The following is a 14197-nucleotide window of genomic DNA, read 5'->3' as shown; positions in this document are numbered from 1 at the left end:
TCTCCCACTACTTCAAGGTCTGTGTCACATGCTAAACTGACATTAAAACGTTTCGAACCATTACCTCTCACAGAAAACTGGACATCGCGTGGTGTAAATTATGTTGCTGCTGCTGCTCCCACAACACACACACTGAATACTTTTAAATAAAAGACAATCATAACAAGTGAACACTGGAAAAGTTTTGTGTCATGGTGGAGCATTTCCAGACAGCTGTCCAAAGGTAACTGATCGCCCCTACACTTAAACTCATCTATCACACTAACAGGACAGTTGATAATGCGACCAATTCTAGGAATTTGGTTGTAGTTTCAGTACCGACCAATGATGTGGCAGCTTGCTTCCCAATTTCCGTATCATGACAAAACCACCCCCCCCCCCCCCCAAATACTTTCAGAGGACCATATACTTGATTGCGACTCAAACGTATACATCAAAGTATATCAGATAGTGATGCACATATTTCTAACAGTTCGACCATAGTGCGTAATTTACTATCTTTCCCTATGGGGATGGAGGTCACAGAGCATTTTCACACTTTTAGGACAATGTTAGAGACTGAAAGAGCTCCTCGCATTGTCTCTGACCAATCCTCCCTGTAACACTATCACCAATGTAATCTACAACTGACCAGAAATAGACTGCTACATTCTACATCTCGTGAAGGAACAGAGCGAACTGAGTCTCTCCTTATCAGTGTATAGCAATACGTAGATATGGAAGTCTTGTCATGTAATAGCAGGCAGTTAAGAAGAAGAAGAAACAGGTGGTTTTTATGCATGTTGGAGATCCATATGGATGGAGTTGAAGCATTTTACGGAAATCAACTGCGCTATCAATTCTAAAGTATTGTTCTAGTGTCTGAGATCAGTAGCAAGAAGGAATTGGTAAGAGAGGATATAAACACAGGCACTCCTAAGGCTACACGCACTGGTTCGAGCATCGCAGGCACAGGGTAGCTACAGAAAGCTCTGAGAGTAACGTGATGTCTTCTTTGTTCAAAGACAAGTTCTAGCAGACCATACTCCTCTGGCGGAATGCTGTCTCTCACTTGTCATTGCGGCTCTAGAGCATCTCCAGACCAGCAGCTGTAGGATGCAGAAAATACACCGAAATTTCAGCCATTTTTCTCATCTGTAGGACTGTGCATCGAATTGTTCTGATTTACCCGTCTGTGCTTAGAGAGTAATTTCAGAAGTGAGGAAAATAATGTCTCTGACTCCAGCAGCAGCAAATATAAAGCTACGTCCACTCACCGTTTCAGACAAGTGATGAATGTCACAGTGGCTGTAGGTGTGAGACAGTTTTCTATCTCTCTGGCAGTGCCTTCAAACAAGCAGCTAAAACTCGAAAAGTGGCGAGCGTCCTGTTTAGAGTTATAGAGATATTAATCTCGACTTTCAAATATAATAGTTTTGGCGTTTAAAATTAAATATTGCAGCTGATATCGGATTCCGGCTCTCTTTCCCACAAAAGTGTCGGAAGTGTCTCTGGAATGGTTTCTCAAGCGTGCCGCGATCTTTTTTCTAGAGTCTGTGTTCAAGTGTGGAGGTATACACTGCAAAATTGAAGCAAACTACTGTGCAGCGGTGTTTTTGAAAGTGCATTTAGAGACACGTTCAGTTGGATTTAATAACTCTCGAAGCAGCTCATGCTTACAGACAATCTAGAAGAAAGTATCTGGAATTATAAAAAAATGGCTCTGAGCACTATGGGACTCAACTGCTGTGGTCATCAGTCCCCTAGAACCTAGAACTACTTAAACCTACCTAACCTAAGGACATCACACACATCCATGCCCGAGGCAGGATTCGAACCTGCGACCGTAGCAGCAGCGCGGCTCCGGACTTGAGCGCCTAGAACCGCACGGCCACCGCGGCCGGCTGGAATTCTCATGTTTTGCAAATAATTTTTTTAATTTCTATCATCATCATCATCATCATCATCATCATTATCATTTAAGACTGATTATGCCTTTCAGCGTTCAGTCTGGAGCATAGCCCCCCTTACACAGTTCCTCCATGATCCCCTATTCAGTGCTAACATTGGTGCCTCTTCTGATGTTAAACCTATTACTTCAAAATCATTCTTAACCGAATCCTGGTACCTTCTCCTCGGTCTGTCCCGACTCCTCCTACCCTCTACAGCTGAATCCATGAGTCTCTTGGGTAACCTTGCTTCTCCCATGCGTGTGGCATGACCCCACCATCTAAGCCTTTTCGCCCTGACTGCTACATATATAGAGTTCATTCCCAGTTTTTCTTTGATTTCCTCATTGTGGACACCCTCCTGCCATTGTTACCATCTACTAGTACCTGCAATCATCCTAGCTACTTTCATATCCGTAACCTCAACCTTGTTGATAAGGTAACCTGAATCCACCCAGATTTCGCTCCCATACAACAAAGTTGGTCGAAAGATTTCTAAAACGTGAAAATTCCAGATACTCTTGAACACACCTCGAACATGAAAAAACGTAACTGGTTCAAGAATCCCTCTAATGGTTGATACAGTTCGTAGCTCAGAGACGCTACAGCTCGTGATTAATTTATCACCATCAGAGGAGTGTGTAGCACGTCACGTGAGCCGAGCCACTCGCAGCTCCGGGGAAGGTAGGTGGTTTTGATTCAATCTAGTACAGTCTCTCGCAAGAGCTACTGTCGATCACGCCGTTCTGATTACTGGCTTTCAATCCTGCATCGTACCTGGACTTTCTTCTACTCGTTATTTTCTTTCATTCAGTGTTGTGCTCTCGATGAACTTGGTTTTGATTGCAGGTTGTGCGTTCGTATCAAGGTGGACAGAAAAACACATGTAATGTTTTATTATTTCAATCATGGCTTGATCATTCCTCGAATGAAGAAACTGTTGCGTGGCAGACGCTCCACAAATGACGAAGGAGAAATTTGTCGTAGTGGAACGTTTCCGGAACAGCCACAAGGCAAACTTCTACAGTTGAGACGTGCGCCAAACAATCGACAGCTCGGTAAAATGCGTCACATTAAAGAAAGACTGTGTAGAGAAAGACTAGCAACCTCACTAACTGTCAAGACCGCAGTTTGATTATTTCGAGGTGATAATTGAAGTACGCGACTAGCCTTAGTACACTGAGGCCCAGAATGTACAAATTCATACTGAACAGCCATAACTTGGTTAACATCACCGATGATTACTGAGAAGTAAACCTCCCCAAGGGATACACTTCATACAAATCGATTCTGATCGGCATTGAATATGTTGCAGTGTAGAGGAAAATAAGAGACACATCCTTTAATACACCGATATAGAGATTCCCTACCCCCACACACGAATCATGGACCTTGCCGTTGGTGGGGAGGTTTGCGTGCCTCAGCGATACAGATAGCCGTACCGTAGGTACAACCACAACGGAGGGGTATCTGTTGAGAGGCCAGACAAACGTGTGGTTCCTGAAGAGGGGCAGCAGCCTTTTCAGTAGTTGCAGGGGCAACAGTCTGGATGATAGACTGACCTGGCCTTGTAACGTCAACCGAAACGGCCTTGCTGTGCTGGTACTGCGAACGGCTGAAAGCAAGGGGAAACTACAGCCGTAATTTTTCCCCGACGGCATGCAACTTTACTGTATGGTTAAATGATGGTGGCGTCCTCTTCGGTAAAATATTCCGGAGGTAAAATAGTCCCCCATTCGGATATCCGGGCGGCGACTACTCAGAAGGACGTTGTTATCAGGAGAAAGAAAACTGGTGTTCTACGGATCGGAGCGTGGAATGTCGGATCCCTTAATCGGGCAGGTAAGTTAGAAAATTTAAAAAACGAGATGGATAGATTAAAGTTAGATACAGTGGGAATTAGTGAAGATCAGTGGCAAGAGGGACAAGACATGTCAGATGAATACAGGACTATAAGCACAGAATCAATTAGGGATAATGCAGGAGTAGATTTAATAATGGATTAAAAAAAATAGGAGCGCTGATAAGCTACTACAAACAGTATAGTGGTAAAATAAATGCATAAATAAATAAAATAAATAAATAAATAGTAAACGCATTATTGTAGCCAAGATAGACACGAAGCCCACTCCTACCACAGTAGTGTAGAACAAGTATATATGCCAATTAAGAGATGAAGAGATTGAAGAAATGTATGACGCGATAAAAGAAATTATTCAGATAGTGATGGGAGACGAAAATTTAATAGTCTCTGGGGACTGGAATTCGATAGTAGGAAAAGGAAGAGAAGGAAAAGTAGCAGACGAAAACGGACTGGGGGTAAGGAACGGAAGAGGAAGCCGCCTGGTAGAATTCTGTGCAGAGTATAATTTAATCATAGCTAACACTTGATTTAAGAATCATGAGAGAAGGCTGTATACTTGGAAGAGGCCAGGAGACACTGAAAGATTTCAGATAAATTACATCATGGTAAGACAGAGATTTAGAAATCAGGTTTTAATTTGTGTGACATTTCCAGGGGCAGATTTGGACTCTGGCCACAATTTATTCGTTGTTAACTCTAGATTAAAACTGAAACTGCAAAAAGGTAGGAATTTAAAGAAATGGGACCTGGATAAAATGAAAGAACCAGAGGGTGTAGAGAGTTTCAGAGAGAGCATTAGGGAACGATTGACAAGAACGGGGGGAAAAATACAGTAGAAGAAGAATGGGTAGCTTTGAGAGATGAAATAGTGAAGGCAGCAGAGGACCGAATAGGTAAAAAGACGAGGGCTAGTAGAAATTCTTGGGTAACAGAAGAGATACTGAATTTAATTGATGAGGCGAGAAAGTGTAGAAATGCAGTAAATGAAGAAGGCAAAAAGAAATACAAAACGTCTCAAAAACGATATCGACAGGAAGTGCAAAATGGCTACAAGACAAATGTAAGGATTCGAGGCATATATCATGCCTACTGAAAAATTAAAGAGGCCTTTGGAGAAAAGACAAGCACCTGTATGAATATCAAGAGCTCACATGAGAAAAAGTCCTCAGCAAAGAAGGGAAAGCAGAAAGGTGGAAGGAGTATATAGAGGAGCTATACAAGGGCGATGTATTTGAGGGCAATATTATGGAATTGGAAGAGGATGTAAATGAAGATGAAATGGGAAATATGGTACTGCGTGAAGAATTTGACAGAGCACTGAAAGAACTAAGTCGAAACAAGGCCCCGGGAGTAGACAACATTCCATTAGAACTACTGATAGCCCTGACAAAACTCTACTATCTGGTGGGCAAGATGTATGAGACAGGCGAAATACCCCCAGACTTCAAGAAGAATATAATAATTCCAGTCCCAAAGAAAACAGGTGTTGACAGGTGTGAAAATTACCGAACTACCAGTTTAATAAATCACAGTTGCAAAATATTAACACGAATTCTTTACTGACGAATGGAAAAACTGGTAGAAGTCGACCTCGGGGAAGATCAGCTTGGATTCTGTAGAAATGTTGGAACACGTGAGGCAATACTGACCCTACGACTTATCTTAGAAGAAAGATTAAGGAAAGGCAAACCTACGTTCTTAACATCCGTAGACTTAGAAAAAGCTTTTGACAATGTTGACTGGAATACTCTTTTTCAGAATCTGAAGGCGGCAGGGGTAAAATACAGCGAGCGAAAGGCTATTTACAATTTGTACAGAAACCAGATGGCAGTTATAAGAGTCGAGGAGCATGAAAGGGAAGCAGTGGTTGGGAAGGGAGTGAGACAGGGTTGTAGCCTATCCCTGATGTTATTCAATCTGTATATTGAGCAAGCAGTAAAGGAAACAAAAGAAAAATTAGAAGTAGGAATTAAAATCCACGGAGAAGAAATAAAAACTTTGAGGTTGCCGATGACATAGTAATTCTGTCAGGGACAGCAAAGGACCTGAAAGAGCATTTGAACGGAGTGAACAGTGTCTTGTAAGGAAGATATGACATTAACATCAAGAAAAGCAAAACGATGATAATGGAAAGTAGTCTAATTAACTGAGGTGAGAATGGGACAAAGTAGTAGATGAGTTTTACTATTTGGGAGCAAAACAACCGATGATGGACGAAGTAGAGAAGATATAAAATGCAGACTGGCTATGGTAGGAAAGCGTTTCTGAAGAAGAGAAATTTGTTAACATCGAGTATAGATTTAAGTGTCAGGAAGTCTTTTCTGAAAGTATTTGTATGGAGTGTAGAAATGTTTGGAAGTGAAACATGGACGATAAACAGTTTAGACAAGAAGAGAATAGAAGCTTTCGAAATGTGGTGCTACAGAAGAATGCTGAAGATTAGATGAATGGATCATATAACTAATGAGGAGGTACTGAATAGAATTGGGGAGAAGCGGAATTTGTGGTACAACCTGACTAAAAGAAGGGATCGATTGGTAGGACATGTTCTGAGGCATCAAGGGATCACAAATTTAGCATTGGAGGGAAGCGTGAGGGTAAAAATCGTAGAGGGAGACCAAGAGATGAATACACTAAGCGGATTCAGAAGGATGTAGGTTGCAGTGGGTACTCGGAGATGAAGAAGCTTGCACAGGCTAGAGTAGCATGGAGAGCTACATCAAACCAGTCTCTGGACTGAACAACAACAACAACAGAGACATTTATAGCTTATTTGTGACAAATGTGTCTTTAGAATACCACTTCCTCTTATATGATTGAAGTTCGTGTTATTGATGCTATACTTTTTGCTATTAGTCAAATATTGAAATGTGAAACAAAATCGTGCGTGATGTGTGAAAAGTTTTCGAAAAAATGAATATTTCGACTAATATCGGTGCACATTTGTAACCTACTTTAAAAACCATAGTGCATTTATTTGAAGTGTTTTATATCTGTTACTGTTCCAAAGGTATTCATTCAGATACATTATACTTCGTTTTTTTTCAAGGGGATGTTTCACCCCTTGCCGCTTGCAGTGGCCGCACGGTTTGAGGCGTCCTGTTATGGCTGCGTGGCCCCGGCGGTTCGAGTCCTCTCTCGGCCATGGGTGTGTGTGTTGTTCTTAGCTTAAGCTAGTTTAAGTAGTATTTAAGTCTAGGGACCGATGACCTTAGCAGTTTGGTCCTTTAGGAATTCACACACATCTGATCATTGTTTCACCCCTTAACGATCGTGTCAGCACGAATAAAAATATAATGTGTCTGTTAATTTGCTCGATACTACAACATATTTGAAGCCGATCAAAACCGAAGTGTATCCCTTGAGTTGGTTTACTTGTTGGTATCTCGGCACGTGACCAGACACTTGCAACAGCGCACCGCTCCACGTAGTACGTGCCTGTATTTACCGACAACGGCCTCTTGGCGTGCTTTTCAATTTGCTTTAGTGCGGCCTGCAATAGAAACGGCTTCATCACGAGGCGCGCCATTCAGCGGCGGGGCGCTATGTGGGGCAGTGAGCGGCCGCGCGGCAGCCAGTGAATGGGCCGTGACTGGCGGAGCCCCGGGCGGGCAGCCCTGCCAGGGGAATCCCCCGGCACGCTCCGCTAGGCCGGGCTGACCCCTGCCCCGGGCTGACAAATGGCTGCGCCGAGACAAACGGCCCGCTCACAGAGCTCCGTTTGTTCTGAAGCACGACCGCCTTAGCCTCGCTGTTCGCTGTCCAGTACCTCCAATATGCGATATCAATATCGCAGCTGAATCGGTAACGTACGTGTTGCGGAATAACGTATGAGCCTGTGCCCTATTGTGCCACCACACGTATTTCTCCTGCAGATGTTTCCTTTGCTTACTTGCCTATTGTTCATTGTGACAGTGGCACGTTTTCAGCGATACGATTTTTTGGATTTCTTGTTGTCTGATGTTCCGCAAGTTTTAATCAGGTGTGGACACGAGCCATTGTACACTTCATTACAAAATTCATGGCGGCACACAACATGCGTGTGATCGATCGTTTACTACCACGGTCTCAATTCCACCAGCTATTCAGAAGAGTTAACATATGTACTAAACATTCCGACAAAACAATTTAAAAGTAACTATATACTGAGTCAGAAAGTTCGTCTCAAAAGAGAAGACATTTTTTATATGCTAATAAAAATAGGCTCTGCTGCCTACACGATGGGGAGTTTTGGATGTAACATCGTCTGTCGGGGGCAAAATTAATTAAAATGTATTATTCTTTATTATTATAGCATTTTTATTACTCAATCAACATAATTCTAAAATTTATGTATGATTTTAGTTTAACGATACTGGTGGTCCATGTTTAATATTTCATATATCGTTTGAACGACACTTGTAACGAACGAATCACATTCAATAGCGCCAAGTTCACTGTACTACATGTCTGCTGTCTCTTGGTCTACTCAACATATAGCACAGGGCTGATGCTCTGTATGTACAAACGATGCTGAAACAGTGGACTGGACGGCGAACATCGATTACATGCAGTCTGGTGGGCGTCCTCACGCCGGCGTCCATGCTTCCGTTCTAGCCTATAGCTAAGTGCATCCCACACTCCCGACTACGCGTCCTCCTGCTGCCAGAGAGTGTCATGCAGCAATATAGAAGTACCACGGGATCCAATGCTCAAGTGTATGGCTCCATATCCACGAAACGTACCTCCCCACACACGTTGGTATGTGGTTGGCAGGGGCAAAACTGAAACACGGCGGGAGTCACATGCAGGTGGATCAGCTGACACCACACTGTGCGCTGCCTGGAAACACCTCGACGAGGACATCCACAGCCTCACATGCCCATCAACCGTTGACGCCTGTCACCGAAGTCGCAAGATGGTCGCCTGCTTTCTCCTTATTCCTGCGACCATGGCTGAACTACAGACATACATCTTTCCTAAGGACATATGCTAACAGTTGCCAAAACCGACCCCATACTCTGGATAAATGGTTGGGCACTCAGTCATATCTACAGCGATGGTGACAAATTAGGCCTTGGCTTTGGGTGCAGGCCACAGAACAACCAAACCGACATGGAGCAAAAACCCAATCACCGGACCTCATTTTCCAACTGCATGCGTGGCGCATTCATGTCCTCCCTCCACCACAGTTGGGGCGTCATGGGTTTGGCCCCACTCCCCCTCTACGACTTCTCCTCCCGCTCTTCTCGCTGCAACTGCGTATTTCGTCTCCGCCTTCTGAGGACGTCACAAAGGCGAGCTCATCTCAAGTTAGGCCTTGGCTTTGGGTGCAGGCCACAGAACAACCAAACCGACATGGAGCAAAAACCCAATCACCGGACCTCGTTTTCCAGCTGCATGCGTGGTGCATTCATGTCCTCCCTCCCTCCCTCCACCACAGTTGGGGCGTCATGGGTTTGGCCCCACTCCCCCACTATGACTTCTCCTCCCGCTCTTCTCGCTGCAACTGCGTATTTCGTCTCCGCCTTCTGAGGACGTCACAGAGGCGAGCTCATCTCAAATTAGGCCTTGGCTTTAGGTGCAGGCCACAGAACAACCAAACCGACATGGAGCAAAAACCCAATCACCGGACCTCGTTTTCCAACTGCATGTGTGGTGCATTCATATCCTCCCTCCACTACAGTTGTGGCGTCATGGGTTTGGCCCCACTCCCCCACTATGACTTCTCCTCCCGCTCTTCTCGCTGCAACTGCGTATTTCGTCTGCGCCTTCTGAGGACGTCACAAAGGCGAGCTCATCTCAAATTAGGCCTTGGCTTTGGGTGCAGGTCACAGAAGAACCAAACCGACATGGAGCAAAAACCCAATCACCGGACCTCGTTTTCCAGCTGCATGCGTGGTGCATTCGTGTCCTCCCTCCACCACAGTTGGGGCGTCATGGGTTTGGCCCCACTCCCCCACTATGACTTCTCCTCCCGCTCTTCTCGCTGCAACTGCGTATTTCGTCTCCGCCTTCTGAGGACGTCACAAAGGCGAGCTCATCTCAAATTAGGCATTGGCTTTGGGTGCAGGCCACAGAACAACCAAACCGACATGGAGCAAAAACCCAATCACCGGACCTCGTTTTCCAACTGCATGCATGGTGCATTCGTGTCCTCCCTCCACCACAGTTGGGGCGTCATGGGTTTGGCCCCACTCCCCCACTATGACTTCTCCTCCCGCTCTTCACGCTGCAACTGCGTATTTCGTCTCCGCCTTCTGAGGATGTCACAAAGGCGAGCTCATCTCAAATTAGGCCTTGGCTTTGGGTGCAGGCCACAGAACAACCAAACCGACATGGAGCAAAAACCCAATCACCGGACCTCATTTTCCAACTGCATGCGTGGTGCATTCATGTCCTCCCTCCACCACAGTTGGGGCGTCATGGGTTTGGCCTCACTCCCCCACTATGACTTCTCCACCCGCTCTTCACGCTGCAACTGAGTATTTCGTCTCCGCCTTCTGAGGATGTCACAAAGTCGAGCTCATCTCAAATTAGGCCTTGGCTTTGGGTGCAGGCCACAGAACAACCAAACCGACATGCAGCAAAAACCCAATCACCGGACCTCATTTTCCAACTGCATGCGTGGTGCATTCATGTCCTCCCTCCACCACAGTTGGGGCGTCATGGGTTTGGCCCCAGTCCCTCACTCTGACTTCTCCTCCCGCTCTTCTCGCTGCAACTGCGTATTTTGTACCCCCTCCTGAGGACGTCACAAAGGCGAGCTCATCTCAAATTAGGCCTTGGCTTGGGGTGCAGGCCACAGAACAACCAAACCGACATGGAGCAAAACCCCAATCACCGGACCTCGTTTTCCAACTGCATGCGTGGTGCATTCATATCCTCCCTCCACCACAGTTGGGGCGTCATGGGCTTGGCCCCACTCCCCCACTATGACTTCTCCTCCCGCTCTTCTCGCTGCAACTGCGTATTTCGTCTCCGCCTTCTGAGGACGTCACAAAGGCGAGCTCATCTCAAATTAGGCCTTGGCTTTAGGTGCAGGCCACAGAACAACCAAACCGACATGGAGCAAAAACCCAATCACCGGACCTCGTTTTCCAGCTGCATGCGTGGTGCATTCATGTCCTCCCTCCACCACAGTTGGGGCGTCATGGGCTTGGCCCCACTCCCCCACTATGACTTCTCCTCCCGCTCTTCTCGCTGCAACTGCGTATTTCGTCTCCGCCTTCTGAGGACGTCACAAAGGCGAGCTCATCTCAAATTAGGCCTTGGCTTTAGGTGCAGGCCACAGAACAACCAAACCGACATGGAGCAAAAACCCAATCACCGGACCTCGTTTTCCAACTGCATGCGTGGTGCATTCATATCCTCCCTCCACTACAGTTGTGGCGTCATGGGTTTGGCCCCACTCCCCCACTATGACTTCTCCTCCCGCTCTTCTCGCTGCAACTGCGTATTTCGTCTGCGCCTTCTGAGGACGTCACAAAGGCGAGCTCATCTCAAATTAGGCCTTGGCTTTGGGTGCAGGTCACAGAAGAACCAAACCGACATGGAGCAAAAACCCAATCACCGGACCTCGTTTTCCAGCTGCATGCGTGGTGCATTCATGTCCTCCCTCCCTCCCTCCACCACAGTTGGGGCGTCATGGGTTTGGCCCCACTCCCCCACTATGACTTCTCCTCCCGCTCTTCTCGCTGCAACTGCGTATTTCGTCCCCCCTTCTGAGGACGTCACAAAGGCGAGCTCATCTCAAATTAGGCCTTGGCTTTGGGTGCAGGCCACAGAACAACCAAACCGACATGGAGCAAAAACCCAATCACCGGACCTCGTTTTCCAGCTGCATGCGTGGTGCATTCATGTCCTCCCTCCACCACAGTTGGGGCGTCATGGGTTTGGCCCCACTCCCCCACTATGACTTCTCCTCCCGCTCTTCTCGCTGCAACTGCGTATTTCGTCTGCGCCTTCTGAGGACGTCACAAAGGCGAGCTCATCTCAAATTAGGCCTTGGCTTTGGGTGCAGGCCACAGAAGAACCAAACCGACATGGAGCAAAAACCCAATCACCGGACCTCGTTTTCCAACTGCATGTGTGGTGCATTCATATCCTCCCTCCACCAGAGTTGGGGCGTCATTGGTTTGGCCCCACTCCCCCACCATGACTTCTCCTCCCGCTCTTCTCGCTGCAACTGCGTATTTCGTCTCCGCCTTCTGAGGACGTCACAAAGGCGAGCTCATCTTTCGCCGCACGAAACAGCCAACATAATACAGCATCATGCCACTCTACCCTCTAGTCCCTATGTCACCTGAACTGGGAGTAAATAAATATATAAGTCTCCCTCGCTCCACCCTAATTACCACACTCATTGCTCTCCTATGCTTCCGACTGCTGGGAGGTACGGGTTCAAACGGCTCTGAGCACTATGAGACTTAACATCTGAGTTCATCAGTCCCCTAGAACTTACAACTACTTAAACCTAACTAACCTAAGGACATCACACACATCCATGCCCGAGGCAGGATTCGAATTTGCGACCGCAGCAGTCGCGCAGTTCCAGACTGAAGCGCCTGGAACCGTTCGGTCACCGTGGCCGGCGGAGGTACGGGAGCAACGTGGCCAGGGCTTAGTTATGACCCCCACCCTCCCTGCTCTTCCCTTTTAAAGTAAATTATACTGTAAACACGTTTTTCTGTAGTACCTTTTTCTATATATCCCCATCGATACGCAAGTAGCCGAAGCGGCGTCAACCAAAAAGACTTGCGCCAGGCAGCCAGGGTCCCCGCTGGTGTGGCTTCTGGCCTGGCCGCACGCATTATTATCGTCATGTCTTACATTACCGTATGCTGTTGTAAGTAGCCACGTTGTTCCACTTCATATAATCTGTCTCGTCGTTCCAAGTTGACAGCACCTTTAAGGATTTAACGTTTGGGTTTCTTCACGACGTCCCTGCAGAAGGGAACGAATGTATTTGGGTTTACTATAAATGTAGTAATTTTCGAGAAAGTAGTAATTTTATTGTCATTACTTTATCTTTCTTTGTGTTCTTCAGAGCAAGTTAAATAATTTGATACACTGCCTATTTTTTAAATAAATACTACACCAAAACATGACAACGTGGTTCACACACATACATATTTTGTTTCATCAATGTGAACTAATCACTCGGCATTCTACCACACCCTTCGTATGAAGTTCGCTCTGTCTCCCGAACTGTAGCAACGACATTACGTAAAACTAATAGTGGTGGCATTTAGCTAAGACACTGAATTACAAAATAAGGACACTCATTGCAATTATCATTTACACTCTACGAGAAACAGATGTGTTAAACAAGGTAATTGTCAAAACGCAAGCGTTTCGGACGTGCATGCCTTGGAATACTACGTTGTCACGTAAAAAATAGACGCAGTGCGAAGGGGTGATTCTTAGAGGATCTACAGATACTTAGTGTGGGTATTGCTGTTTCGTACCAAAAAACATGTCAACACAGTAGTCTAACAGAACATAAAGAAATCTGTCGACTGAATAGCACGTCCTTGAGTGCAGCTGCTGAGGAAGTTGAGGAACTGTCGCCTTGTCTTTCGAGTATTCAGACTGGTGAAGTGTTAGGACCGACGTACTCTCAGCTGAGAGACCATCAGCGACGAATAATTCACTACAACACAGCTAATCTACGGTTCTGGAAGTTTTTGTGTCAAATGTCTTTTGCGTATCAGTGTCATTCCGGTACTGTTTACTTCTCGTTTCATATTTTACACTACTGGCCATTAAAACTGCTGCCAGCCGATGTGGCCGAGCGGTTCTAGGCGCTTCAGTCCGGAACCACGCGACTGCTACGGTCGCGGGCTCGAATCCTGCCTCGGGCATGGATGTGTGTGATGTCCTTAGGTTAGGTTAGGTTTAACTAGTTCTAAGTTCTAGGGGACTGATGACCTCAGATGTTAAGTCCCATAGTGCTCACAGCCATTTGAACCATTAAAATTGCTACACCAAGAAGGAATGCAGATGATAAACGGGTATTCATTGGACAAATATATTATACTACAACTGACATACATTTTCACTCAATTTGGGTGCATAGATCCTGATAAATCAGTATCCAGAACGACCACCTCTGGCGGCAATAACGGCCTTGATACGCCTGGGCATTGAATCAAACAGAGCTTGGATGGCGTGTACAGGTACAGCTGCCCATGCAGCTTCAACACGATACCATAGTTCATCAACAGTAGTGACTGGCGTATTGTGACGAGCCAGTTTTTGACTCGCATTCGGGAGGACGACGGTTCAATCCCGTTTCCGGCCATCCTGATTTAGGTTTTCCGTGATTTCCCTACATCGCTTCAGGCAAATGCCGGGATGGTTCCTTTGAAAGGGCACGGCCGATTTCCTTCCCCATCCTTCCCTCTCCCGAGCTTTCGCTCCG

The sequence above is a fragment of the Schistocerca cancellata genome, chromosome 2 (assembly GCF_023864275.1).
Source record: "Schistocerca cancellata isolate TAMUIC-IGC-003103 chromosome 2, iqSchCanc2.1, whole genome shotgun sequence".
Taxonomy (NCBI): Eukaryota; Metazoa; Arthropoda; class Insecta; order Orthoptera; family Acrididae; genus Schistocerca; species Schistocerca cancellata.
Note: the sequence above shows the minus strand (reverse complement) of the source record.